The 26375-nt window shown below is 38.9% G+C and overlaps 1 long non-coding RNA gene and 24 other non-coding genes across 25 annotated transcripts in view; all 25 read left to right on the forward strand.

The window, feature by feature from the left end:
* LOC141386313 (uncharacterized) overlaps positions 1 to 26375 on the forward strand; it is a 152329-nt gene that overhangs the window by 48278 nt on the left and 77676 nt on the right. The window lies entirely within an intron of this gene.
* On the forward strand, positions 9163 to 9256 carry trnai-uau (transfer RNA isoleucine (anticodon UAU)). Its single transcript has 2 exons — positions 9163 to 9200; positions 9221 to 9256. It is a non-coding gene; the product is annotated as a tRNA-Ile (tRNA).
* On the forward strand, positions 9468 to 9561 carry trnai-uau (transfer RNA isoleucine (anticodon UAU)). The gene is made up of 2 exons: positions 9468 to 9505; positions 9526 to 9561. It is a non-coding gene; the product is annotated as a tRNA-Ile (tRNA).
* trnai-uau (transfer RNA isoleucine (anticodon UAU)) lies at positions 9772 to 9865 on the forward strand. Its single transcript has 2 exons — positions 9772 to 9809; positions 9830 to 9865. It is a non-coding gene; the product is annotated as a tRNA-Ile (tRNA).
* trnai-uau (transfer RNA isoleucine (anticodon UAU)) lies at positions 10356 to 10449 on the forward strand. The gene is made up of 2 exons: positions 10356 to 10393; positions 10414 to 10449. It is a non-coding gene; the product is annotated as a tRNA-Ile (tRNA).
* trnai-uau (transfer RNA isoleucine (anticodon UAU)) lies at positions 12713 to 12806 on the forward strand. Its single transcript has 2 exons — positions 12713 to 12750; positions 12771 to 12806. It is a non-coding gene; the product is annotated as a tRNA-Ile (tRNA).
* trnai-uau (transfer RNA isoleucine (anticodon UAU)) lies at positions 13209 to 13302 on the forward strand. Its single transcript has 2 exons — positions 13209 to 13246; positions 13267 to 13302. It is a non-coding gene; the product is annotated as a tRNA-Ile (tRNA).
* trnai-uau (transfer RNA isoleucine (anticodon UAU)) lies at positions 14096 to 14189 on the forward strand. The gene is made up of 2 exons: positions 14096 to 14133; positions 14154 to 14189. It is a non-coding gene; the product is annotated as a tRNA-Ile (tRNA).
* Positions 14681 to 14774, forward strand: trnai-uau (transfer RNA isoleucine (anticodon UAU)). Its single transcript has 2 exons — positions 14681 to 14718; positions 14739 to 14774. It is a non-coding gene; the product is annotated as a tRNA-Ile (tRNA).
* On the forward strand, positions 15569 to 15662 carry trnai-uau (transfer RNA isoleucine (anticodon UAU)). The gene is made up of 2 exons: positions 15569 to 15606; positions 15627 to 15662. It is a non-coding gene; the product is annotated as a tRNA-Ile (tRNA).
* trnai-uau (transfer RNA isoleucine (anticodon UAU)) lies at positions 16456 to 16549 on the forward strand. The gene is made up of 2 exons: positions 16456 to 16493; positions 16514 to 16549. It is a non-coding gene; the product is annotated as a tRNA-Ile (tRNA).
* trnai-uau (transfer RNA isoleucine (anticodon UAU)) lies at positions 17041 to 17134 on the forward strand. Its single transcript has 2 exons — positions 17041 to 17078; positions 17099 to 17134. It is a non-coding gene; the product is annotated as a tRNA-Ile (tRNA).
* On the forward strand, positions 17625 to 17718 carry trnai-uau (transfer RNA isoleucine (anticodon UAU)). Its single transcript has 2 exons — positions 17625 to 17662; positions 17683 to 17718. It is a non-coding gene; the product is annotated as a tRNA-Ile (tRNA).
* trnai-uau (transfer RNA isoleucine (anticodon UAU)) lies at positions 18514 to 18607 on the forward strand. The gene is made up of 2 exons: positions 18514 to 18551; positions 18572 to 18607. It is a non-coding gene; the product is annotated as a tRNA-Ile (tRNA).
* trnai-uau (transfer RNA isoleucine (anticodon UAU)) lies at positions 19099 to 19192 on the forward strand. Its single transcript has 2 exons — positions 19099 to 19136; positions 19157 to 19192. It is a non-coding gene; the product is annotated as a tRNA-Ile (tRNA).
* On the forward strand, positions 19986 to 20079 carry trnai-uau (transfer RNA isoleucine (anticodon UAU)). Its single transcript has 2 exons — positions 19986 to 20023; positions 20044 to 20079. It is a non-coding gene; the product is annotated as a tRNA-Ile (tRNA).
* Positions 20569 to 20662, forward strand: trnai-uau (transfer RNA isoleucine (anticodon UAU)). Its single transcript has 2 exons — positions 20569 to 20606; positions 20627 to 20662. It is a non-coding gene; the product is annotated as a tRNA-Ile (tRNA).
* Positions 21153 to 21248, forward strand: trnai-uau (transfer RNA isoleucine (anticodon UAU)). Its single transcript has 2 exons — positions 21153 to 21190; positions 21213 to 21248. It is a non-coding gene; the product is annotated as a tRNA-Ile (tRNA).
* trnai-uau (transfer RNA isoleucine (anticodon UAU)) lies at positions 21738 to 21831 on the forward strand. The gene is made up of 2 exons: positions 21738 to 21775; positions 21796 to 21831. It is a non-coding gene; the product is annotated as a tRNA-Ile (tRNA).
* trnai-uau (transfer RNA isoleucine (anticodon UAU)) lies at positions 22627 to 22720 on the forward strand. Its single transcript has 2 exons — positions 22627 to 22664; positions 22685 to 22720. It is a non-coding gene; the product is annotated as a tRNA-Ile (tRNA).
* Positions 23210 to 23303, forward strand: trnai-uau (transfer RNA isoleucine (anticodon UAU)). The gene is made up of 2 exons: positions 23210 to 23247; positions 23268 to 23303. It is a non-coding gene; the product is annotated as a tRNA-Ile (tRNA).
* On the forward strand, positions 24097 to 24190 carry trnai-uau (transfer RNA isoleucine (anticodon UAU)). Its single transcript has 2 exons — positions 24097 to 24134; positions 24155 to 24190. It is a non-coding gene; the product is annotated as a tRNA-Ile (tRNA).
* Positions 24402 to 24496, forward strand: trnai-uau (transfer RNA isoleucine (anticodon UAU)). Its single transcript has 2 exons — positions 24402 to 24440; positions 24461 to 24496. It is a non-coding gene; the product is annotated as a tRNA-Ile (tRNA).
* On the forward strand, positions 24987 to 25080 carry trnai-uau (transfer RNA isoleucine (anticodon UAU)). The gene is made up of 2 exons: positions 24987 to 25024; positions 25045 to 25080. It is a non-coding gene; the product is annotated as a tRNA-Ile (tRNA).
* On the forward strand, positions 26149 to 26242 carry trnai-uau (transfer RNA isoleucine (anticodon UAU)). Its single transcript has 2 exons — positions 26149 to 26186; positions 26207 to 26242. It is a non-coding gene; the product is annotated as a tRNA-Ile (tRNA).

Raw genomic sequence — 26375 nt, forward strand, 5'->3', positions numbered from 1 at the left:
AAGCATCTAATTTTACAGATGATAATATGCTGATTTACGTACTGCTTTGTCATGATTACTGAAACTCATATCTGACTCCAGAACCACACCAAGATTCTTGACCTTTTTTTTTGACTCTTAGAGCCAAAGTACACATTCACCCTGAGAACCTCATCTCTGTTCCCAAATGCAGTGACTTATGCAATGAGTCTACATCCCAAATACTATGATTTATGTGCCATTTGTCTCATAGGGCCCAAAAATGTTTCCACCTGGTCAAAATTTACTCATTGCTATTTTTGTGGATACATTTGGTCCCCACAATGTAAATAATATAAAGTACATGTTTTTTTTTTTTTGTTTTTTTTGTGAATTGTAGGCACCTTGCATTGGTTTGCTCAATGTATTCCATTCTATTTACTGTACAAACTACAGTATATTATATTGCACTACCCAAACCCTATTCCTTAACCCAACCCTCACAGGAAAGTGTGTGCATTTTTACTTATTATGTATTATTTATAAGGCTCTTGAAAATGGGGACATGTGCAATGTCCTCATAAGTCACTTTCTTCTTGTAATACCCATGTCATACATGCAGTTATACAAATTTGTGTCTCTCTCTCTTTCACACACACACACACACACACACACACACACACACACACACACACACACACACACACATTTTTCTTTGATGCAACCGCTAATAGCAAATTTCAGCGAGTATGTCACATAAAACATATGTTCCAATTTTCCTCATTCCCCTTGGCCTTAAAACATAACAAGAGAGATTTCTGTAACTGTCACTTTCTTTGCTCCTAAGAGGATGTCCAGAAGAATAAAAACAAACAGCTTGCTGCTTGTCTCACATTCTTTCCTCAAGTGGCGTTTGTTTGGGAAAAGGATCTACGGCGTGGGGATTTGCAGTAGTACTCGCTACTCGTCATGTGTGGGACTTGAGCACTTCTGACAGGTGAAGCAGAGGAAAGGATTGAGGAACGGAGTGGTTTGATTACTTAAAGAGCATTTGATGGACTATAGAGTGCACTTGGTCGCCGCCTTGCTGTCTTCTGCGTGAGAGAGTTTCCAAAGTTCACTCATTAAGACTTCTTATCAGGCAGCATGTCTTAATGGGATTTTGATAGCAGTAAATGTCAGTGGACACAGTATATTACAAGCTGAGCATGATCATGGGACACTGTAGTTTAAATTGCGAATTTAGAGGCAGAGATGACATCATCTTTTAGTCTTTTCTATCTATCTATCTATCTATCTATCTATCTATCTATCTATCTATCTATCTATCTATCTATCTATCTATCTATCTATCTATCTATCTATCGTCTGTCTATCTATCTGTCTGTCTGTCTGTCTACTGTAGCTGCATCCAAAATGGCACACTACGCACATATGCACTATAAATGTAGTGCAAGTAGAGTAAAAGTATCTGTTGTAAATATTACTTAAAGTGTGAGTAATAAGTAGCCCTTTCATAAGTACCTAGGAGTAGTGAGTATTATGCTGTGAAAAGCTGATGCATTTACATGTAATTTGTGCATGTGTGTGTGAACGTAACATTCTGTAGTGCATCTAGTTATTGCCCAGCAGTAATGTCATAAGACCACACAATGTCATAAGATGTTAATATTCGGTTAGATTTAGCCAGAGTCTAAGGACAATGTTATTTTGATGTCCAATAATGATGTCAAATGACATCGCTATTTGGTCGATTTTAGGTTGTGTTAGAAAGTGACCAAAATCCAATGTTAAGTCAACATCCTAAATCAATGTCATTTTGGCGTCAAATACTGACATTTATTCATCAGGTATGGCAACCAAAATCTAACATCTGATAGATGTCATCGTGGTAACGTCCACACAACTGCTGTGACATCATTAGATGTTGATATTTGGTTGGTTTTTGGTTAGACATTGATGTTGGTCTGATGTTGCGTACTGACGTCAACCCGATTTTCATTTCCATCTTTTTATTTCCACAACATCTTGTGCCTGCTGGGTGTTTACGGCCATTTTGGTCATCATACAAAATACATCCGTCAACTTCTTACCATGGACATCTTCTTGGACATCTTCTTGGACAATTTTAATGCTTCCAAACCGTTTGGTGCAATTTTAAATCGCCCATGTCTTAAGGTAGTTCACTATGGTGAGATTTTCCGTCTATGTGCGATTTGATTGGACAGGAATGACAGGACTGATTTTTCTAATCCCCATAGACAACTAAAAATTGTGACTGCAGGTTGAAGGAAAGAAGTGGAGTAAAAGTACAGATACAGTACTAAAAATGTACTCGAGAAAATAAAAGTAAACAGTTTTAAAACTACTTAGTAAATTACAATATCTGAGAAAACCTACTCAATTACAGTAATTTGATTATTTGTAATTTGTTATTATGCACCACTGTATATTGATGTGCATATCCCACTTCCAGTTGACCGGGTATCACCGAGTTTTCAGTGTGAATAGTGAATAGTGCGTAAGTATGTAATTTAGGGCACACATTATATCTAGTGTATCTATCTCTGTCCATCTGTCCATCTATAAGTAATTTTTTTTTATTCAGAAAACAAAACTTAATATTTATTAATATTTAATTTGTTATGTTGCTTCTTTTATAATAAAATACTGCTTTTATAATAAAAAACAATAAATAAATTGATTTTATCATTCATTTTGTCTTCTTTTGTAGTACAAATGCAGCACAAAAACATTATCTAACAAGGACATTAAAGGAAACAAAATGATTATTTATTTATTTATTTTGCAAAAAAAAAAAAAAAAATATATATATATATATATATATATATATATATATATATATATATATATATATATATATATATATATATATAAATAAAATATGTGATTAAACTTAAATCCGTGGGGCAGGAAGAAAACAAAGCATAACTACATAAACAACTTTTAATTAACTTTATTATATGTATGCATGAACTTACTTAATTGTTAATATTTTGTTCAGGCGATGACTAAATATCTGTATATGAAAACCTTTAAAAAAAAAGTTTCCCACTACAAATTTCTACACTTAAAAAAAAAGTCCTTTAAACTTATATTAGGTTAAACTGACTTAAAACAGCTTGTGTAACTTATAAATAAGATATTAATAAAAAATAACTAATAAAATTAAGTTTATTAGTTTAATAAGTTAAAATTACACTGAACATGTTGTTGTCAGGACAAATTGATCACTGTAAATATAAATATTCACAGTGTAAAGATTGTTAAAATCAAGATACATTTATTTGAAAAGCCAATTTTCCAAAAAAAAAAAAAAGATCTTCTGTAGGCTACACACACAAAGTTCTGCCTGTCTTTCATTCTGTCTGTCTATCTGTCTATCTTCTATCTGTTTATCCGTCTTTCTGTCTGTCTATCTGTATTTATCTATCTGTCTTTCTGTCTATCTGTTAATCTATCTATCTGTTTATCTGTCGTTGCGTGTCTACATCCCAATCTTTAGTTTTTTTTCTTTTCTTTTTGGTTTGTTTTAAATATTAATTCCCATGGAATAAGAGCAGGCTGTTAAATAAACTGGCCCATTTGTCTTGAGAACAGCAGAAATCAGAACAGACGGTTCCTCTTCTTCGAGGTGATGAGCCAGCTAAATGTCAGATCTGTCTTCAACTACCACTTACTACTTGGCGACAAAAGAGGGATTGGGTTTCTTCAGAGAGGCCGGCTTGTGTTTGCAGAGGATCATTTGAGAGACGGGCCTGTTTGGGCTCATGTCCAGAGTAGGTGGTGTGAGTAAAGAGCCTGTGTTTGGGTGTCCTGTGTGTACGAAGCAGTCCAAAAGCCCAGGATCAATCTTATCATCAGTTCATTTTTCCACTTGTTTGCCTGGAATGCTGGGAATTCTTTTCTGACAAATGGAAAATTGGGTAGAGTCAACTTGGGAATTATTTTCAGTGGACACATTTGGAAAACTAAACCAATAATTTGGCAGTAAGGAACAATACAATTCAATATATTAACAATAAGTATCTTGTCTTAAAGGTGATTATCAAAGAAGAAAATCCTGGAAAGAAGAAATCCATTTGATAAAAAGATTTTTAAAGTTGTTACTAGTTCAAGCCTAGACCTTAAAAAATAAATTAAATAATATGTCATTGTCTAAAAGAAACAGATTTAAATGTTACATTTTAGATATATTTGTACTGTCATTACTTATATCATTACTTATATGCAAAATAGGGAAACTTTAATCATAGACCACTTTTCCTGCAATATACTTAAAAGATCATACTTTTTCCTTAAATAAAAGTCAGACAATTTTGGGTTATCTTCAAATATTTCAAACAGGAGAACTACTGAGAGCACTTAAAGTAGCGCAGTGGCTGCTATCCATCAAATCGAGACTGATGGGCTCATTAAGTTCAAAGAGACTCATAGACGTCCCATTAAACCTTTACAGTCAACTCTCAACACTTCAGAAGCCAAATGTGCCCCCCGACAGTCCATCATATTAATCACAATAAATCATGCATCTTTAATCCCTTTATCATACATGGCAATCTAAAAGAGACGGGGTGAGGGGAGGAGAATTTTAAAGTCATTTGGTTAATGCAATCAGTTGGCGTGAGTTGAATGATGGAGGATTGAAACAACTGTAGGTGAAAGCTGAACAAGTACTTCAGTGCCATTTTCTCTTCTAACATTTGCAGATGGTCTTCTGGGTTTTAAAGGGGATTTCAGAATCACATACAGTTGAAGTCAGAAATATTACCCACCTCCACCCCCCAACCGCCTTTTTTCCAAATTTCTGTTTAACGGAGATGAGATTTTTTTCCCTAAACATAACTGTTTTAATAAGTCATTACTGAAAATAGATTTATTTTTATCTTTGCCATGATGACAGTAAATAATATTTGACTAGATATTTTTCAAGACACTTCTATACAGCTTAAAGTGACATTTAAATGCTTTACTAGGTTAATAAGATTAACTAGCCAGGTTAGGGTAATTAGGCAAGTTATTGTATAACAATGGTTTGTTCTGTGGACTATTGAAAAAAAAAAACAGCTTAAAGGGGCTAATAATTTTGACCTTAAAAATTTTTTTTTTTATTTAAACTGCTTTTATTCTAGCCAAAATAAAACAAATAAGACTTTTTCCCAGAAGAATTTTTTTTTATCAGACATACTTTGAAAATTGCTTTGTTAAACATTATTTAGGAAATATTTGAAAAAGAAAAAAAAAATCAAAGGGTGGCTAATAATTCTGACTTCAACTGTATCTAACATGACCATCATGTCACTGGATCCTAAATAATATTTGCTTTTGTCCTGGATTAAATAATTCTTTGTAGTGTTAAAATCATTCTGTAGTTGAGGAGTAAAAAAGGTCATAAAAAAGTGGAAAAAAAAAAACAGTTTGCTAACAAATTATTTTTTTAGAACCAGAACTGCCAAAAACAAACCTCTTATGATTATCTTACTAACATTTAAACTTTTTAAGGAATTGTTTTTCAGCTTTGTTTCTAACAATTCTGCCACAGTGTCAGCATTGTTACTCTGACTTTGTATCAGAAAATAAGTCTGAGAAAACCTTTCCTGTACCTCATTGAAACATTGTAACAAAATTGTAGTAACTCTTTGTTGTAGTTGTAAAACAAAGTTTTTTCCTTTTTTTGTGTTTAATCATAAAACCAAGTTCTTTATGGATGGTGTTTATTAAAGCTGTTACTGAAAATTATTTCATGGAATGTATTCTACCATGGTAACACAGTTTGACAGTAACAAGATTTACCACTTTAAACTTTTAGCCCAAAACTCCACTTGCTAGCTAGCATAAAGGCTAAGTGCACATGGCACTAATGAAATCACAATTGAAAGACTTTAAAACCCACTATCAAAAATATGTAAAAAGTCTGTTAAATAAGCTCGCTTTTTCTATTGGGGTAACAAGGGTCATGTTCAACAAAATTACTGTTGGGGACAGACATACTGTAAATACTTTTACTATAATCTACACATTTTTGGTAAGTAAATCTTCAACCTGTGAAATTACTGAAATATAGTACCAAGAAAGACATGAGAAAACACGTGCAACTACAAAAAACTCCAGCAAATTAAAAAATGATCTTCATCTGTTTGACAGCACACATGCTTCAAATTTTTTACAAGACAAACACGTTTTAAAAACATGCTGTATTTTCTCACAGCACAAAATAAACCAAAACACAACGTAAATGTTTTAAGATGACCCTAAAACATGACGGACGCCACTGTGTCATAACTATTGCTCAGTAAAGATGTAGGTGATCTTTGAAATGTGAGTTTTTTGTTTATGTTAACATCCTGGTAATGTTTCGAAAATTGTTGTTCTATGCATGAACTGGAGTGTGATCAAAAAAAGTTTAATCAAAATAATGTGTTGTTTTGTTTAGCTTTTGGTTTTATAATTGTAAAGGATTCTTAGAAATGATAGATGATGATAAAGTAAACCAAAAAATGCTAGTGAATTGTAAATACATCCTGTAAATGAAATTTACTTTTTAGGATCATTGATTTACATCATTGACATACAATACATTGTTTAAGAATATATGAACTTTTATTTATATGTAGTTACTTTGTTTAGTACCATTTACTTAATTCTTGAAGTAAATTTCAGTAATTTCAAAATTAAAGATTTACTAAACATGTTTAAGTTCATCAAAAGAATAAGCAGATTAAAGTAAATATTTGTGAGGACACACATATCTTACAGTGTGTCAGATCATACAAATCAAACAGATTATCCTTCCTTCATCTTATTATTTTTCTAAAAATTTTGTGTAGAGTTTGCATGTTCTCCCTGTGTTTGTGTGGGTTTCCTCCAGGTGCTCCAGTTTCCCCCAGTCTAAAGACATGTGCTATAGATGAATTGAATAAACTAAATTGGCCATAGTTTCTACAACCATACCACAGTGTACCTGTAAATTATTCTGGTGGATATTTTCACCAATTTAAAGGTACACTGTGGTATGGTAATATAATTTGCACAACGAAAAATTCATGATTTTCACCTCTAAAATATGATATTATTATGACCTTTAGCATGTTTTGATCAATGACATTGAGTTAGAAATTAAACATATACTTTTATTTAAACAAAAGAAAGAAAAAAGAAAGACTAAGGGCGCTAAACCTGCAATTATAGAATAACACACAAAAACTACACCAAAGAAGCAGATAACTTCTGGATTTTTTTCAGAGAGATGCAAGACTGCAATGTATTGTGTGACTTTTAGAGAGAACCTCAGTGTGTTGATATGCTGACTAAAGTTCTTTCCAGGCCACCAGAGGAGTGGGTTGACATGTCATTAGAAAGCCCGTACATGGAGCTCTGGTCCTGTGCCAGATTCTGCCAGTTTGCTAACATATAATTATCACACTTTACACCTGGCAGCACTGCTAACACTGTATTCTCTGTCTGCCAAATACACTGAAATGGCATCAGTTAGTTTCTGGTAGCCTCTTACGTAGTAATCAAAATAACCATAATTTTTTCCTGGCGAACTCGATGCATTTCAATAGACTGTCTGTAGAGTAATAGGAAACTGTGAGAGAGACTATTGAAATAAATATTGTGTGAACACGTGCATTAAAAATACAAAATAATAATACAAAAATTGTCTATGCTTTTTTACTACAAAAATGACATTCAAAAAATATGTCTTTGAACACTGAAGAAAATGCTGCTCTTAAGTAGACATGTTGTTTTCTAGACCAAATATCTAAAATTCTTAAACCTTTAACTGCTTGCTCTACCAAATAGTTGACCATATTTTGACTGTTTTAAATGATGATTTACACTACAGAGCATTTTTGTTTTACAAAAAATCAAACACAAAATCCTGTTGTGCTGCTACAATTGATTTTGGTTTTACTGTAAAAAAATGTTAAATGAGAATATGAAATATTTTATGTCACACTTCAAAAAATAAAGATGATTTAGTATTCAAATTTGTTTTATTTTGAATATTTAAACATATAATATTTTCAGTTTTTTAATATTATATGTAGTAATTCCTGTTCTTTTACCATAAACCGACTTATCAGCAGAGGTGGGTAGTAACAAGTTACATTTCCTTCGTTACATTTACTTAAGTAAAATTATTGGGTAACGTGTACTTTTTGAGTACATTTAAATGTGTGTACTTTTATTCTTACTCAAGTAAAATATTAGAGAAAAATCAGTACTCTTACTTCACTACATTTCGCGGCGTTCCTCCGTTACTGTCAAATGATAATAAAAATGATCCATATGTTTTGTTTGCAAATATCACGAGGCGCCTCATTGGAGAGGTTGTGTCGCGAGAGGTTGCTATAGAGACGCGTCTTCCATTTTCTGTTAGCGCGCGCGTGTTGAATGATGGCTGACGAGGGAGACGTGCGAGTTATACTGCAGTCACGCCATGGCCAGTTGCGGTTCCGAGAAGGACGATATTGCTGTCTGTGTATTGATTTTATCGGACCAGGTCACCCGGCCTCAAGTTCAGTCTGTTTTCACTCCAAGGTGTCAACAACAATGGGCGCATGACGCATTTCAGGTAAAATTTAATACCCCGAGCCAACTTCCGCCGATCGTACAGTAGTGCTACAACAGTCCACATTTTTAGAAAAAGACCATTTATAACAGGCTGGCTGCCGGCCTGCTTTGAGATAACCAAGTAGCTGTTTAATGAAAAACAGATTATCCCAGTGCATATTAGTCATTTGTTTTCCCAGAGATGTGTTGCGGCTGGAAGGGCATCTTCTGCGTAAATATTGTGCTGGATAAGTTGGCGGTTTATTCCGCTGTGGCGACCCCGGATTAATAAAGGGACTAAGCCTGATCTGAATCAGGAATGTTTTAGAAATCACTGCATTGTTTAAAATCACTTCATGCAATAGCTCCAGTGGCTCAATCGGTAAGCGTGTAGTACTTATAAGACAATACAATGCTTAGCAATGCCGAGGTTGTGACTTTGAGCCTCACCTGGAGCATGGTCTTTAGATAAAGAAGAAAAGTGGGGTGAAAGCTAGTGCTGTCCAGAGTAGATTGTGGAGAGCAACAAACTTGCTGATTGTATCTGCGATACTAATCTGTCTATGATAACTAAGCTGTAGATTGTATCATCATTGCTGTTTTTAGGAATCACATTGTGCAACAGCTCCAGTGGCGCAATCGATCAGCGCGCGGTACTTATAAGACAGTACGATGCTTAGCAATGCCGAGGTTGTGAGTTCGAGCCTCACCTGGAGCAAGATTTTGAGATAAAGAAGACAAGTGAGCAGAAAATCACGATTGACTAGAGTTGTATGTGGAGGTCAACCAACCTGCAGATCGTATGATCTATGCAAGTCTTTTACACCTGAGCTAAAACGTCATGATCTCTAAAAAGCTTTTAATCCAGTATGATCTAAATGAGGAATGTTTTAGGAATCACGTCATTGTTTGAAAGCACTTAAGCAACAGCTCCAGTGGCGCAATCGGTCAGCGCGCAGTATTTATAAGACAGTACGATGCTTAGCAATGCCGAGGTTGTGAGTTCGAGCCTCACCTGGAGCAAGATTTTGAGAAAAAGAAGACAAGTGGGTAGAAAATCACGATTGACTAGAGTTGTATGTGGATGGCAACCAACCTGCAGATGGTATGATCTATGCAAGTCTTTTACACCTGAGCTAAAACGCCAAGATCTCTAAAAAGCTTTTAATCAATATGATCTAAATGAGGAATATTTTAGGAATCACTTCATTGTTTGAACCCACTTAGGCAACAGCTCCAGTGGCGCTATCGGTCAGTGCGCGGTACTTATAAGACAGTACAATGATTAGCAATGCCGAGGTTGTGAGTTCGAGCCTCACCTGGAGCAAGGTTTTAAAATAAAAAAGACCAGTGGGTAGAAAATCACGATTGACTAGAGTTGTATGTGGAGGGCAACCAACCTGCAGACGGTACCATCTTTGCAAATCTCTTACAGCTGAACTAAAACATGAAGGTCTCTGAAAGCTTTTAATCCTCTATGATCTGAATCAGGAATTTTTTAGAAATCACTGCATTGTTTAAAATGACTTCATGCAATAGCTCCGGTGGTGCAATCGGTTTAGCGTGTGGTACTTATAAGACAATACAATGCTTAGCAATGCCGAGGTTGTGACTTTGAGCCTCACCTGGAGCATGGTCTTTAGATAAAGAAGAAAAGTGGGTTGAAAGCTGGTGCTGTCCAGAGTAGATTGTGGAGGGCAAAAAACTTGCTGATTGTATCTTCGACACTAATCTGTCTATGCTAACTAAGCTGTAAATTGTATCATCATTGCGGTTTTTAAGAATCACTGCATTGTTTGAAACCATGTTAGGCAACAGCTCCAGTGGCGCAATCGGTCAGCGCGCGGTTCTTATAAGACAGTACGATACTTAGCAATGCCGAGGTTGTGAGTTCAAGCCTCACCTGGAGCAAGGTTTTAAAATAAAAAAGACATGTGGGTAGAAAATCACGATTGACTAGAGTTGTATGTGGAGGGCAACCAACCTGCACACGGTACCATCTTTGCAAATCTCTTACAGCTGAACTAAAACATCAAGGTCTCTGAAATAGGGTTGGGCATCTAAGCTATAATGCCGATCCGATACGCATCTCGATACAAAGAATACGATCCGATATATTAGCGATACATTTATGACATATTGCGATGCGACACGATACGATTCACACCCATATCACGATACGATGCGATAATTCAGCACTAACTAATTAAATCAAGTTTATGAGATGATGTGAAAGAGGATGCTGTGCCATTGAATGAGTTTGATTATTTATTAACCAAGCAAAACCAAGACTTTTTTTACAAACTGGCTTTTCTCTCAGAGCCAGAGTGTCAGTTTACAGTAGAGGGCCATTTTAGAACCTATAGCACATATTATTTAAGTATTTTCAAGATAAACAGAATGTATAAGTGCAATATATATTAAAATATATATATTTGCACTCTTTCAACATAAAGGTTTACCATTGCACAACAAGAATTGTGATTTAACTTTTCAACTATGAAAACAAGTTTTACAAAGATTTATTTTGCCACTGATTATTCAAAACTTAAGGTCGTGAACTAGCAGTGTTATGCTGCGTTGAAACATCACTGTCACTGTAAACAACAGGCTAATAAAAATATAACAAACCAGCAATCTTCTTGCTTTGAGGTGGTCAAAATACCCACTGTGCCACCGTGACACCCATTATTTTTATTATTATTATTATTAATATTATTATTATTATTATAATTAAATAAAAATTTACAGGAGGAGGTGTTTAAAACCGCCTAGTGCGGCAGTATAGAGTGGGCGGCGTCCGCAACACCCAGTTATATCCGCGCATAGGGTGGCAGAATAGAGGTCCGCTACACCCGCGCGTCCTCAGTTATATCCGCGCATAGGGCGGAAGAATAGAGGTCCGCGACACCCGCGCGTCCTCAGTTATATCCGCGCATAGGGCGGAAGAATAGAGGTCCGCGACACCCGCGCGTCCTCAGTTATATCCGCGCATAAGGCGGCAGAGGTCCGCGACACGTCACTTCATTTTCATAACCGGTCACTTTCGTTTTCACATTGGGGTTGAGGGCGGCGTGATCGTCCTCTGCCTAGAGCAGCAGTTCAGCTTGCTCCGGCCCTGCAGATGAACAATGCAATAACATCCGTTATTGGCATAGAGCGCACAAAACTTTTGCGCATGGAAAAAAAAACTTGCAATGCTTTTCTCACCACTTTTGGAGCTGGTAGCTACAGTTCAAGCAGTGCGAAAGCCGGAGATGTAGGAACACTGGAAGATGCTTTCACAACAACACCGTGGCGCCGCTTCAAGTGAGATATCAGATTACTCATACTGCCCGCATATTTTATAGATGCGCGGCACATTTTGCAAATTGCATCTGTCCTGTCAAGTCGTCCATCCTTAAATCCATAATGTTGCCATACTTTAGATTTAAAACTCAGTGGGGAATAAAATGTTTGTTTTGCTTCTCGCGCTTTCTGAGGGCGCATCACTAGCTTCATCCGCACACCTGATACACTGAGTTGTAGTGTAAGTGTACACATCCGCTAATCCGTTGCTAAGGCTTACTTTATGTAGGTCGATTAAATTATGCGCCAAAAACAGGTTGACAACACTTGTTAATAAATAAAAAATACATTCTATATTAAAAAAATAAGCTGTATCTCGGAAAAACCGATGCATCTCGCAAAAACCGATGCATCTCGATTTGCTTCCAAAATTTCATTCATCCTCTGCTGCTCAACCGATGCACTCGCATCGTGCACGCGCATGACCGCGTATCGATACATATCGATTAATCTTCCCATCCCTACTCTGAAAGCTTTTAATCCTCTATGATCTGAATCAGGAATGTTTTAGAAATCACTGCATTGTTTGAAAACACTTCATGCAATAGCTCCAGTGGCGCAATCGGTTTAGCGTGTGGTACTTATAAGACAATACAATGCTTAGCAATGCCGAGGTTGTGACTTTGAGCCTCACCTGGAGCATGGTCTTTAGATAAAGAAGAAAAGTGGGGTGAAAGCTAGTGCTTTCCAGAGTAGATTGTGGAGGGCAAAAAACTTGCTGATTGTATCTTCGATACTAATCTGTCTATGCTAACTAAGCTGTAAATTGTATCATCATTGCTGTTTTTAAGAATCACTGCATTGTTTGAAATCTCATTATGCAACAGCTCCAGTGGCGCAATCGGTCAGCGCGCGGTACTTATAAGGCAGTACAATGCTTAGCAATGCCGAGGTTGTGAGTTCGAGCCTCACCTGGAGCAAGGTTTTAAAATAAAAAAGACATGTGGGTAGAAAATCACGAGTGACTAGAGTTGTATGTGGAGGGCAACTAACCTGCAGACGGTACCATCTTTGCAAATCACTTACAGCTGAACTAAAACATCAAGGTCTCTAAAAGCTTTGAATCCTCTATGATCTGAATCAGGAATGTTTTAGAAATCACTGCATTGTTTGAAATCACTTCATGCAATAGCTCCAGTGGCGCAATCGGATAGCGTGTGGTATTAATAAGACAATACAATGTCCAGAGTAGATCGTGGAGGGCAACAAACTTGCTGATTGTATCTTCGATACTAATCTGTCTATGCCAACTAAGCTGTATATTGTATTATCATTGCTGTTTTTAGGAATCACAGCATTGTTTGAAATCACGTTATGCACCAGCTCCAGTGGCGCAATCGGTCAGCGCGCGGTACTTATAAGACAGTACAATGCTTAGCAATGCCGAGGTTGTGAGTTCGAGCCTCACCTGGAGCAAAATTTTAAGATGAAAAAAGACAAGTGGGTAGAAAATCACGATTGACTAGAGTTGTATGTGGAGGGCAACCAACCTGCAGACGGTACCATCTTTGCAAATCTCTTACAGCTGAACTAAAACATCAATGTCTCTGAAAGCTTTTAATCCTCTATGATCTGAATCAGGAATGTTTTAGGAACCACTGCACTGTTTGAAAACATTGAGCCCACAGCTCCAGTGGTGAAATCGGTCAGCGCGTGGAACTTATAAGACAGTACAATGCTTAACAATGCTGAGCTTGTGAGTTCAAACTTCACCTGGAGCATGTTTTTAAGATAAAGAAGACAAGGGGGTTAAATATTACCATTGACCAGAGTGCGCTAAGGAGGGCAACCAACCTGCAGGTTCTATCATCTATGCTAATCCTTAACACCTGAACTAAAACATCAAGGTCTCTGAAAGCTTTTAATCCAGTATGATCTGAATCAGGTATGTTTTAGGAATCACTGCATTGTTTGAAATAACTTAATGCAATAGCTCCAGTGGCGCAATCGGTTAGCGTGTGGTACTTATAAGACAATACAATGCTTAGCAATGCCGAAGTTGTGACTCTGAGCCTCACCTGGAGCATGGTCTTTAGATAAAGAAGAAAAGTGGGGTGAAAGCTAGTGCTGTCCAGAGTAGATTGTGGAGAGCAAAAAACTTGCTGATTGTATCTTCGATACTATACTGTCTATGCTAACTAAGCTGTAGATTGTATCATCATTGTTGTTTTAGGAATCACGGCATTGTTTGAAATCACGTTATGCAACAGCTCCAGTGGCGCAATCGGTCAGCGCGCGGTACTTATAAGACAGTACAATGCTTAGCAATGCCGAGGTTGTGAGTTCGAGCCTCACCTGGAGCAAGGTTTTAAGATAAAAAAAGACAAGTGGGTAGAAAATCACGATTGACTAGAGTTGTATGTGGAGGGCAACCAACCTGCAGACGGTACCATCTTTGCAAATCTCTTACAGCTGAACTAAAACATCAAGGTCTCTGAAAGCTTTTAATCCTCTATGATCTGAATCAGGAATTTTTTAAAAATCACTGCATTGTTTAAAATGACTTCATGCAATAGCTCCAGTGGTGCAATCGGTTTAGCGTGTGGTACTTATAAGACAATACAATGCTTAGCAATGCCGAGGTTGTGACTTTAAGCCTCACCTGGAGCATGGTCTTTAGATAAAGAAGAAAAGTGGTGTGAAAGCTTGGACTGTCCAGAGTAGATTGTGGAGGGCAAAAAACTTGCTGATTGTATCTTCGATACTAATCTGTCTATGCTAACTAAGCTGTAAATTGTATCATCATTGCGGTTTTTAAGAATCACTGCATTGTTTGAAACCATGTTATGCAACAGCTCCAGTGGCGCAATCGGTCAGCGCGCGGTTCTTATAAGACAGTATGATGCTTAGCAATGCCGAGGTTGTGAGCTCGAGCCTCACCTGGAGCAAGATTTTACGATAAAAAAAGACAAGTGGGTAGAAAATCACGATTGACTAGAGTTGTATGTGGAGGGCAACCAACCTGCAGACGGTACCATCTTTGCAAATCACTTACAGCTGAACTAAAACATCAAGGTCTCTGAAAGCTTTTAATCCTCTATGATCTGAATCAGGAATGTTTTAGGAACCGCTGCACTGTTTGAAAACATTGAGCCCACAGCTCCAGTGGTGAAATCGGTCAGCGCGTGGAACTTATAAGACAGTACAATGCTTAACAATGCTGAGGTTGTGAGTTCAAACCTCACCTGGAGCATGTTTTTAAGATAAAGAAGACAAGGGGGTTAAAAATTACCATTGACCAGAGTGCGCTAAGGAGGGCAACCAACCTGCAGGTTCTATCATCTATGCTAATCCTTAACACCTGAACTAAAACATCAAGGTCTGTGAAAGCTTTTAATCCTCTATGATCTGAATCAGGAATGTTTTAGGAATCACTGCATTGTTTGAAATAACTTCATGCAATAGCTCCAGTGGCGCAATCGGTTAGCATGTGGTACTTATAAGACAATACAATGCTTAGCAATGCCGAGGTTGTGACTTTGAGCCTCACCTGAAGCATGGTCTTTAGATAAAGAAGAAAAGTGGGGTGAAAGCTAGTGCTTTCCAGAGTAGATTGTGGAGTGCAAAAAACTTGCTGATTGTATCTTCGATACTAATCTGTCTATGCTAACTAAGCTGTAAATTGTATCATCATTGCGGTTTTTAAGAATCACTGCATTGTTTGAAACCACATTATGCAACAGCTCCAGTGGCGCAATCGGTCAGCGCGCGGTACTTATAAGACAGTACGATGCTTAGCAATGCCGAGGTTGTGAGTTCGAGCCTCACCTGGAGCAAGGTTTTAAAATAAACAAGACATGTGGGTAGAAAATCACGATTGACTAGAGTTGTATGTGGAGGACAACCAACCTGCAGACGGTACCATCTTTGCAAATCTCTTACAGCTGAACTAAAACATCAAGGTCTCTGAAAGCTTTGAATCCTCTATGATCTGAATCAGGAATGTTTTAGGAACCACTGCACTGTTTGAAAACATTAAGCCCACAGCTCCAGTGGTGAAATCGGTCAGCGCGTGGAACTTATAAGACAGTACAATGCTAAACAATGCTGAGGTTGTGAGTTCAAACCTCACCTGGAGCATGTTTTTAAGATAAAGAAGACAAGGGGGTTAAAAATTACCATTGACCAGAGTGCGCTAAGGAGGGCAACCAACCTGCAGGTTCTATCATCTATGCTAATCCTTAACACCTGAACTAAAACATCAAGGTCTGTGAAAGCTTTTAATCCTCTATGATCTGAATCAGGAATGTTTTAGAAATCACTGCATTGTTTGAAATCACTTAATGCAATAGCTCCAGTGGCGCAATCGGTTAGCGTGTGGTATTAATAAGACAATACAATGCTTAGCAATGCCGAGGTTGTGACTTTGAGCCGCACCTGAAGCATGGTCTTTAGATAAAGAAGAAAAGTGGGGTGAAAGCTAGTGCTGTCCAGAGTAGATCGTGGAGGGCAACAAACTTGCTGATTGTATCTTCGATACTAATCTGTCTATGCCAACTAAGCTGTAAATTGTATCATCATTGCTGTTTTTAAGAATCACGGCATTGTTTGAAATCATGTTATGCAACAGCTCCAGTGGCGCAGTCGGTCAGCGCGCGGTACTTATAAGACAGTACAATGCTTAGCAATGCCGAGGTTGTGAGTTCGAGCCTCACCTGGAGCAAGGTTTTAAGATAAAAAAAGACAAGTGGGTAGAAAATCACGATTGACTAGAGTTGTATGTGGAGGGCAACCAACCTGCAGACGGTACCACCTTTGCAAATCTCTTACAGCTGAACTAAAACATCAAGGTCTCTGAAAGCTTTGAATCCTCTATGATCTGAATGAGGAATATTTTAGAAATCACTGCATTGTTTGAAATCACTTCATGCAATAGCTCCAGTGGTGCAATCGGTTTAGCGTGTGGTACTTATAAGACAACACAATGCTTAGCAATGCCGAGGTTGTGACTTTGAGCCTCACCTGGAGCATGGTCTTTAGATAAAGAAGAAAAGTGGGGTGAAAGCTAGTGCTTTCCAGAGTAGATTGTGCAGGGCAAAAAACTTGCTGATTGTATCTTCGATACTAATCTGTCTATGCTAACTAAGCTGTAAATTGTATCATCATTGCGGTTTTTAAGAATCACTGCATTGTTTTAACCCTCGTTATGCAACAGCTCCAGTGGCGCAATCGGTCAGCGCGTGGTATTTATAAGACAATTCGATGCTTAGCAATGCCGAGGTTGTGAGTTCGAGCCTCAACTGGAGCAAGGTATTAAAATAAAAAAGACATGTGGGTAGAAAATCACGATTGTCTAGAGTTGTATGTGGAGGGCAACCAACCTGCAGACGGTACCATCTTTGCAAATCTCTTACAGCTGAACTAAAACATCAAGGTCTCTGAAAGCTTTTAATCCTCTATGATCTGAATCAGGAATGTTTTAGAAATCACTGCATTGTTTGAAATCACTTCATGCAACAGCTCCAGTGGCGCAATCAGTTTAGTGTGTGGTATTAATAAGACAATACAATGCTTAGCAATGCCGAGGTTGTGACTTTGAGCCTCACCTGGAGCATGGTCTTTAGATAAAGAAGAAAAGTGGGGTGAAAGCTAGTGCTTTCCAGAGTAGATTGTGGAGTGCAAAAAACTTGCTGATTGTATCTTCGATACTAATCTGTCTATGCTAACTAAGCTGTAAATTGTATCATCATTGCGGTTTTTAAGAATCACTGCATTGTTTGAAACCACGTTATGCAACAGCTCCAGTGGCGCAATCGGTCAGCGTGCGGTACTTATAAGACAGTACGATGCTTAGCAATGCCGAGGTTGTGAGTTCGAGCCTCACCTGGAGCAAGATTTTAAGATAAAAAAAGACAAGTGGGTAGAAAATCACGATTGACTAGAGTTGTATGTGGAGGGCAACCAACCTGCAGACGGTACCATCTTTGCAAATCTCTTACAGCTGAACTAAAACATCAAGGTCTCTGAAAGCTTTGAATCCTCTATGATCTGAATCAGGAATGTTTTAGGAACCACTGCACTGTTTGAAAACATTAAGCCCACAGCTCCAGTGGTGAAATCGGTCAGCGCGTGGAACTTATAAGACAGTACAATGCTAAACAATGCTGAGGTTGTGAGTTCAAACCTCACCTGGAGCATGTTTTTAAGATAAAGAAGACAAGGGGGTTAAAAATTACCATTGACCAGAGTGCGCTAAGGAGGGCAACCAACCTGCAGGTTCTATCATCTATGCTAATCCTTAACACCTGAACTAAAACATCAAGGTCTCTGAAAGCTTTTTTTTCCAGTCTGATCTGAATCAGGTATGTTTTAGGAATCACTGCATTGTTTGAAATAACTTCATGCAATAGCTCCAGTGGCGCAATCGGTTAGCGTGTGGTACTTATAAGACAATACAATGCTTAGCAATGCCGAGGTTGTGACTTTGAGCCTCACCATGAAGCATGGTCTTTAGATAAAGAAGAAAAGTGGGGTGAAAGCTAGTGCTTTCCAGAGTAGATTGTGGAGGGCAAAAAACTTGCTGATTGTATCTTCGATACTAATCTGTCTATGCTAACTAAGCTGTAGATTGTATCATCATTGTTGTTTTAGGAATCACGGCATTGTTTGAAATCACGTTATGCAACAGCTCCAGTGGCGCAATCGGTCAGCGCGCGGTACTTATAAGACAGTACAATGCTTAGCAATGCCGAGGTTGTGAGTTCGAGCCTCACCTGGAGCAAGGTTTTAAGATAAAAAAAGACAAGTGGGTAGAAAATCACGATTGACTAGAGTTGTATGTGGAGGGCAACCAACCTGCAGACGGTACCATCTTTGCAAATCTCTTACAGCTGAGCTAAAACATCAAGGTCTCTGAAAGCTTTTAATCCTCTATGATCTGAATCAGGAATGTTTTAGAAATCACTGCATTGTTTGAAATCACTTCATGCAACAGCTCCAGTGGCGCAATCGGTTTAGTGTGTGGTATTAATAAGACAATACAATGCTTAGCAATGCCGAGGTTGTGACTTTGAGCCTCACCTGGAGCATGGTCTTTAGATAAAGAAGAAAAGTGGGGTGAAAGCTAGTGCTTTCCAGAGTAGATTGTGGAGTGCAAAAAACTTGCTGATTGTATCTTCGATACTAATCTGTCTATGCTAACTAAGCTGTAAATTGTATCATCATTGCGGTTTTTAAGAATCACTGCATTGTTTGAAACCACTTTATGCAACAGCTCCAGTGGCGCAATCGGTCAGCGCGTGGTACTTATAAGACAGTACGATGCTTAGCAATGCCGAGGTTGTGAGTTCGAGCCTCACCTGGAGCAAGATTTTAAGATAAAAAAAGACAAGTGGGTAGAAAATCACGATTGACTAGAGTTGTATGTGGAGGGCAACCAACCTGCAGACGGTACCATCTTTGCAAATCTCTTACAGCTGAACTAAAACATCAAGGTCTCTGAAAGCTTTGAATCCTCTATGATCTGAATCAGGAATGTTTTAGGAACCACTGCACTGTTTGAAAACATTAAGCCCACAGCTCCAGTGGTGAAATCGGTCAGCGCGTGGAACTTATAAGCAGTACAATGCTAAACAATGCTGAGGTTGTGAGCTCAAACCTCACCTGGAGCATGTTTTTAAGATAAAGAAGACAAGGGCGTTAAAAATTACCATTGACCAGAGTGCGCTAAGGAGGGCAACCAACCTGCAGGTTCTATCATCTATGCTAATCCTTAACACCTGAACTAAAACATCAAGGTCTCTGAAAGCTTTTTTTCCAGTCTGATCTGAATCAGGTATGTTTTAGGAATCACTGCATTGTTTGAAATAACTTCATGCAATAGCTCCAGTGGCGCAATCGGTTAGCGTGTGGTACTTATAAGACAATACAATGCTTAGCAATGCCGAGGTTGTGACTTTGAGCCTCACCATGAAGCATGGTCTTTAGATAAAGAAGAAAAGTGGGGTGAAAGCTAGTGCTTTCCAGAGTAGATTGTGGAGGGCAAAAAACTTGCTGATTGTATCTTCGATACTAATCTGTCTATGCTAACTAAGCTGTAGATTGTATCATCATTGTTGTTTTAGGAATCACGGCATTGTTTGAAATCACGTTATGCAACAGCTCCAGTGGCGCAATCGGTCAGCGCGTGGTACTTATAAGACAGTACAATGCTTAGCAATGCTGAGGTTGTGAGTTCGAGCCTCACCTGGAGCAAGGTTTTAAGATAAAAAAAGACAAGTGGGTAGAAAATCACGATTGACTAGAGTTGTATGTGGAGGGCAACCAACCAGCAGACGGTACCATCTTTGCAAATCTCTTACAGCTGAACTAAAACATCAAGGTCTCTGAAAGCTTTTAATCCTCTATGATCTGAATCAGGAATGTTTTAGAAATCACTGCATTGTTTGAAATCACTTCATGCAATAGTTCCAGTGGCGCAATCGGTTAGCGTGTGGTACTTATAAGACAATACAATGCTTAGCAATGCCGAAGTTGTGACTCTGAGCCTCACCTGGAGCATGGTCTTTAGATAAAGAAGAAAAGTGGGGTGAAAGCTAGTGCTGTCCAAAGTAGATTGTGGAGGGCAAAAAACTTGCTGATTGTATCTTCGATACTAATCTGTCTATGCTAACTGAGCTGTAGATTGTATCATCATTGTTGTTTTGGGAATCACGGCATTGTTTGAAATCACGTCATGCAACAGCTCCAGTGGCGCAATCGGTCAGCGCGCGGTACTTATAAGACAGTACAATGCTTAGCAATGCTGAGGTTGTGAGTTCGAGCCTCACCTGGAGCAAGGTTTTAAAATAAAAAAGACATGTGGGTAGAAAATCACGATTGACTAGAGTTGTATGTGGAGGGCAACCAACCTGCAGACGGTACCATGTTTGCAAATCTCTTACAGCTGAACTAAAACATCAAGGTATCTGAAAGCTTTTAATCCTCTATGATCTGAATCAGGAATGTTTTAGAAATCACTGCATTGTTTGAAATTACTTCATGCAATAGCTCCAGTGGCGCAATCGGTTTAGCGTGTGGTACCTATAAGACAATACAATGCTTAGCAATGCCGAGGTTGTGACTTTGAGCCTCACCTGGAGCATGGTCTTTAGATAAAGAAGAAAAGTGGGGTGAAAGCTAGTGCTTTCCAGAGTAGATTGTGGAGGGCAAAAAACTTGCTGATTGTATCTTCGATACTAATCTGTCTATGCTAACTAAGCTGTAAATTGTATGATCATTGCGGTTTTTAAGAATCACTGCATTGTTTGAAACCTCGTTATGCAACAGCTCCAGTGGCGCAATCGGTCAGCGCGCGGTACTTATAAGACAGTACGATGCTTTTAGCAATGCCGAGGTTGTGAGTTCGAGCCTCACCTGGAGCAAGGTTTTAAAATAAAAAAGACATGTGGGTAGAAAATCACAATTGACTAGAGTTGTATGTGGAGGGCAACTAACCTGCAGATGGTACCATCTTTGCAAATCTCTTACAGCTGAACTAAAACATCAAGGTCTCTGAAAGCTTTGAATCCTCTATGATCTGAATCAGGAATGTTTTAGAAATCACTGCATTGTTTGAAATCACTTCATGCAATAGCTCCAGTGGCGCAATCGGTTAGCGTGTGGTATTAATAAGACAATACAATGCTTAGCAATGCCGAGGTTGTGACTTTGAGCCTCACCTGAAACATGGTCTTTAGATAAAGAAGAAAAGTGGGGTGAAAGCTAGTGCTGTCCAGAGTAGATCGTGGAGGGCAACAAACTTGCTGATTGTATCTTCGATACTAATCTGTCTATGCTAACTAAGCTGTAAATTGTATCATCATTGCTGTTTTTAGGAATCACGGCATTGTTTGAAATCACGGTATACAACAGCTCCAGTGGCGCAATCGGTCAGCGCGCGGTACTTATAAGACAGTACAATGCTTAGCAATGCCGAGGTTGTGAGTTCGAGCCTCACCTGGAGCAAGATTTTAAGATAAAAAAAGACAAGTGGGTAGAAAATCACGATTGACTAGAGTTGTATGTGGAGGGCAACCAACCTGCAGACGGTACCATCTTTGCAAATTTCTTACAGCTGAACTAAAACATCAAGGTCTCTGAAAGCTTTTAATCCTCTATGATCTGAATCAGGAATGTTTTAGGAACCACTGCACTGTTTGAAAACTTTGAGCCCACAGCTCCAGTGGTGAAATCGGTCAGCGCGTGGAACTTATAAGACAGTACAATGCTTAACAATGCTGAGGTTGTGAGTTCAAACCTCACCTGGAGCATGTTTTTAAGATAAAGAAGACAAGGGGGTTAAAAATTACCATTGACCAGAGTGCGCTAAGGAGGGCAACCAACCTGCAGGTTCTATCATCTATGCTAATCCTTAACACCTGAACTAAAACATCAAGGTCTGTGAAAGCTTTTAATCCTCTATGATCTGAATCAGGAATGTTTTAGGAATCACTGCATTGTTTGAAATCACTTCATGCAATAGCTCCAGTGGCGCAATCGGTTTAGCGTGTGGTATTAATAAGACAATACAATACTTAGCAATGCCGAGGTTGTGACTTTGAGCCTTACCTGGAGCATGGTCTTTAGATAAAGAAGAAAAGTGGGGTGAAAGCTAGTGCTGTCCAGAGTAGATTGTGGAGGGCAAAAAACTTGCTGATTGTATCTTCGATACTAATCTGTCTATGCTTACTAAGCTGTAAATTGTATCATCATTGCGGTTTTTAAGAATCACTGCATTGTTTGAAACCATGTTATGCAACAGCTCCAGTGGCGCAATCGATCAGCGCGCGGTACTTATAAGACAGTATGATGCTTAGCAATGCCGAGGTTGTGAGTTCGAGCCTCACCTGGAGCAAGGTTTTAAAATAAAAAAGACATGTGGGTAGAAAATCACGATTGACTAGAGGTGTATGTGGAGGGCAACCAACCTGCAGACGGTACCGTCTTCGCAAATCTCTTACAGCTGAACTAAAACATCAAGGTCTCTGAAAGCTTTGAATCCTCTATGATCTGAATCAGGAATGTTTTAGAAATCACTGCATTGTTTTAAATCACTTAATGCAATAGCTCCAGTGGCGCAATCGGTTAGTGTGTGGTATTAATAAGACAATACAATGCTTAGCAATGCCGAGGTTGTGACTTTGAGCCTCACCTGAAGCATGGTCTTTAGATAAAGAAGAAAAGTAGGGTGAAAGCTAGTGCTGTCCAGAGTAGATCGTGGAGGGCAACAAACTTGCTGATTGTATCTTCGATACTAATCTGTCTATGCCAACTAAGCTGTAGATTGTATCATCATTGCTGTTTTCAGGAATCACGGCATTGTTTGAAATCTCGATATGCAATAGCTCTAGTGGCGCAATCGGTCAGCGCGCGGTACTTATAAGACAGTACAATGCTTAGCAATGCTGAGGTTGTGAGTTCGAGCCTCACCTGGAGCAAGGTTTTAAGATAAAAAAGACAAGTGGGTAGAAAATCACAATTGTCTAGGGTTGTATGTAGAGGGCAACCAACCTGCAGACGGTACCATCTTTGCAAATCTCTTACAGCTGAACTAAAACATCAAGGTCTCTGAAAGCTTTTAATCCTCTATGATCTGAATCAGGAATGTTTTAGGAACCACTGCACTGTTTGAAAACATTAAGCCCACAGCTCCAGTGGTGAAATCGGTCAGCGCGTGGAACTTATGAGACAGTACAATGCTTAACAATGCTGAGGTTGTGAGTTCAAACCTCACCTGGAGCATGTTTTTAAAATAAAGAAGACAAGGGGGTTAAAAATTACCATTGACCAGAGTGCGCTAAGGAGGGCAACCAACCTGCAGGTTCTATCATCTATGCTAATCCTTAACACCTGAACTAAAACATCAAGGTCTTTGAAAGCTTTTAATCCAGTCTGATCTGAATCAGGTATGTTTTAGGAATCACTGCATTGTTTGAAATAACTTCATGCAATAGCTCCAGTGGCGCAATCGGTTAGCGTGTGGTACTTATAAGACAATACAATGCTTAGCAATGCTGAGGTTGTGACTTTGAGCCTCACCTGAAGCATGGTCTTTAGATAAAGAAGAAAAGTGGGGTGAAAGCTAGTGCTTTCCAGAGTAGATTGTGGAGGGCAAAAAACTTGCTAATTGTATCTTCGATACTAATCTGTCTATGCTAACTAAGCTGTAAATTGTATCATCATTGCGGTTTTTAAGAATCACTGCATTGTTTGAAACCACATTATGCAACAGCTCCAGTGGCGCAATCGGTCAGCGCGCGGTACTTATAAGACAGTACGATGCTTAGCAATGCCGAGGTTGTGAGTTCGAGCCTCACCTGGAGCAAGGTTTTAAAATAAAAAAGACATGTGGGTAGAAAATCACGATTGACTAGAGTTGTATGTGGAGGGCAACCAACCTGCAGACAGTATCATCTTTGCAAATCTCTTACAGCTGAACTAAAACATGAAGGTCTCTGAAAGCTTTTAATCCTCTATGATCTGAATCAGGAATTTTTTAGAAATCACTGCATTGTTTAAAATGACTTCATGCAATAGCTCCAGTGGTGCAATCGGTTTAGCGTGTGGTACTTATAAGACAATACGATGCTTAGCAATGCCGAGGTTGTGAGTTCGAGCCTCACCTGGAGCAAGGTTTTAAAATAAAAAAGACATGTGGGTAGAAAATCACGATTGACTAGAGTTGTATGTGGAGGGCAACCAACCTGCAGACGGTACCATCTTTGCAAATATCTTACAGCTGAACTAAAACATCAAGGTCTCTGAAAGCTTTGAATCCTCTATGATCTGAATCAGGAATGTTTTAGAAATCACTGCATTGTTTGAAATAACTTCATGCAATAGCTCCAGTGGCGCAATCTGTTTAGCGTGTGGTACTTATAAGACAATACAAAGCTTAGCAATGCCGAGGTTGTGACTTTGAGCCTCACCTGGAGCATGGTCTTTAGATAAAGAAGAAAAGTGGGGTGAAAGCTAGTGCTGTCCAGAGTAGATTGTGGAGGGCAAAAAACTTGCTGATTGTATCTTCGATACTAATCTGTCTATGCTAACTAAGCTGTAAATTGTATCATCATTGCGGTTTTTAAGAATCACTGCATTGTTTGAAACCTCGTTATGCAACAGCTCCAGTGGCGCAATCGGTCAGCGCGCGGTACTTATAAGACAGTATGATGCTTAGCAATGCCGAGGTTGTGAGTTCGAGCCTCACCTGGAGCAAGGTTTTAAAATAAAAAAAGACATGTGGGTAGAAAATCACGATTGACTAGAGTTGTATGTGGAGGGCAACCAACCTGCAGACGGTCTTTGCAAATCTCTTACAGCTGAACTAAAACATGAAGGTCTTTGAAAGCTTTTAATCCAGTCTGATCTGAATCAGGTATGTTTTAGGAATCACTGCATTGTTTGAAATAACTTCATGCAATAGCTCCAGTGGCGCAATCGGTTAGCGTGTGGTACTTATAAGACAATACAATGCTTAGCAATGCCGAGGTTGTGACTTTGAGCCTCACCTGAAGCATGGTCTTTAGATAAAGAAGAAAAGTGGGGTGAAAGCTAGTGCTGTCCAGAGTAGATTGTGGAGGGCAAAAAACTTGCTGATTGTATCTTCGATACTAATCTGTCTATGCTAACTAAGCTGTAAATTGTATCATCATTGCGGTTTTTAAGAATCACTGCATTGTTTGAAACCACATTAGGCAACAGCTCCAGTGGCGCAATCGATCAACGCGCGGTACTTATAAGACAGTACGATGCTTAGCAATGCCGAGGTTGAGAGTTCGAGCCTCACCTGGAGCAAGGTTTTAAAATAAAAAAGACATGTGGGTAGAAAATCACGATTGACTAGAGTTGTATGTGGAGGGCAACCAACCTGCAGACGGTACCATCTTTGCAAATCTCTTACAGCTGAACTAAAACATCAAGGTCTCTGAAAGCTTTGAATCCTCTATGATCTGAATCAGGAATGTTTTAGAAATCACTGCATTGTTTGAAATCACTTAATGCAATAGCTCCAGTGGCGCAATTGGTTAGCGTGTGGTACTTATAAGACAATACAATGCTTAGCAATGCCGAGATTGTGACTTTGAGCCTCACCTGAAGCATGGTCTTTAGATAAAGAAGAAAAGTGGGGTGAAAGCTAGTGCTGTCCAGAGTAGATCGTGGAGGGCAACAAACTTGCTGATTGTATCTTCGATACTAATCTGTCTATGCCAACAAAGCTGTAGATTGTATCATCATTGCTGTTTTTAGGAATCACGGCATTGTTTGAAATCACGTTATGCTACAGCTCCAGTGGCGCAATCGGTCAGCGCGCGGTACTTATAAGACAGTACAATGCTTAGCAATGCTGAGGTTGTGAGTTCGAGCCTCACCTGGAGCAAGGTTTTAAGATAAAAAAGACAAGTGGGTAGAAAATCACAATTGTCTAGGGTTGTATGTAGAGGGCAACCAACCTGCAGACGGTACCATCTTTGCAAATCTCTGACAGCTGAACTAAAACATCAAGGTCTCTG

The sequence above is a fragment of the Danio rerio genome, chromosome 6, assembly GCF_049306965.1.
Source record: "Danio rerio strain Tuebingen ecotype United States chromosome 6, GRCz12tu, whole genome shotgun sequence".
NCBI lineage: Eukaryota > Metazoa > Chordata > Actinopteri > Cypriniformes > Danionidae > Danio > Danio rerio.